This window comes from Leptodactylus fuscus, chromosome 1 (genome assembly GCF_031893055.1).
Source record: "Leptodactylus fuscus isolate aLepFus1 chromosome 1, aLepFus1.hap2, whole genome shotgun sequence".
Lineage (NCBI taxonomy): Eukaryota > Metazoa > Chordata > Amphibia > Anura > Leptodactylidae > Leptodactylus > Leptodactylus fuscus.
The window spans coordinates 133,678,298-133,679,804 of NC_134265.1; positions in this window are offsets into that span (position 1 = coordinate 133,678,298).

Here is a 1,507-nt window from a genome sequence, read left to right on the forward strand (position 1 = left end):
CTAAGTCTCAGATGTGGGCAGTCCTATATAGTATGAAAAACAAGAAGTTTTTCTACGTAAGGAGGATGTAACTAAAAAGAATAGGACTTCTACTAGGTAGAAAGCCATTGTTTGTGGGATGGTCTGTGAATTAATAATGATGTGCTGAGTAAACAGGGCTGTCCTAGCAACCACAGGAAGACAGAGCAGAGCTTTAACATTGTCGCCTAAAGTCCTCAGTGTGTGCAGCTGACTGACTTGTCATTTATGTTAACCCCGCACTTCCTCCTTGTGTAAATCCAGCCACTTCTTATATAATCTGTTAGGGAAATGTGTATATAAATAGGGGGACTAGTAGGATCCCTATTATAATAGCTGTGAAACTGTTTGTAGGATAGCCCTGTGCTCTGGAATACCTTTGATGGTGCCCCCAACTATAAGTTACGTAATGTCATGGACAAAGAGTAATTTTCAGAAATTTTCATTTTGTAGCATGACACAAGTGAGTCGCAGCAAAGAATGGTGAAAACCAGACCTGTAGCAGGAGAAAAGTCAAGTTAAGAAAGGTATGGTTACATAACATGACCCATTTGAAAATGCTTTTTAGATGAACAGCAACAAACAGGTTTCAGCTATTCAGGGTTAGCAACAGTCCAGCCAAGATAGGGATGCAAACAAAACCTACATTTAGACCGGGGCCCCACGGGCCAGAAACACTGCGGCGGAAACACAGTGGGGAAAAAACGCGGCGTTGTACAGTACATGCTAAGTGGACGGGATTCATGCGAATCCCATGCCCACTTTGCGGAAAAAATTGCAGTGCGAACACAGTGCAATTTCCAAAACCATCGCGGTTTTGAAAATAGCAGCATGTCAATTATATCTACAGAAACGCCGGCGACTTTCCCATAGATTGTAACAGAAAGTCCGCAGAGGAAAACTCCATGAACTTTCTGTTCAAAGCGCTGTGGGAAGAACCGCAATGCGTGCACGCCACAGTTGCTCCCGCAGCACTTTAGCACAGCAGTTCCGGCCCGTGGGGCCCTGGCCTTAAAGAATACCTGACTTTTCATGAAAAGTTGAAATATGTACAAGGCAGTCTGTTCTATGACTATATAAGCCTTCATGCACACTGTGCCACCAGTTTTTCTGATGTATGGCTGCAGCACATTTTGCATTTTTCTCTCAGATGGGGGCATGCATAATAAGGAGGTCTGCCCCCTGTCCCTATTTTATTGATACTGTTTAGCAGGAGTAACCGTACAATAGCAAACAAACAGCTGAGAAAAGCCCAAATGACCATAATATAGGTGATCTAGAACCACTGCATTGCAAATACATGGTACATACATGCAGCTAAGCAGCTAAAATCCAGGAAAAAACTAAAACATATTCAGCAATGTTGCTTGTTGTCTGTAAACACAAGCATCCAGAAGTAGATACAAGTTCACAGAAGATTTTTTTCTTACATTGTAAGACATGAAATATGCAGAATTTTGAGTCCTTTGCACAATAGTTTGCAAAGGTG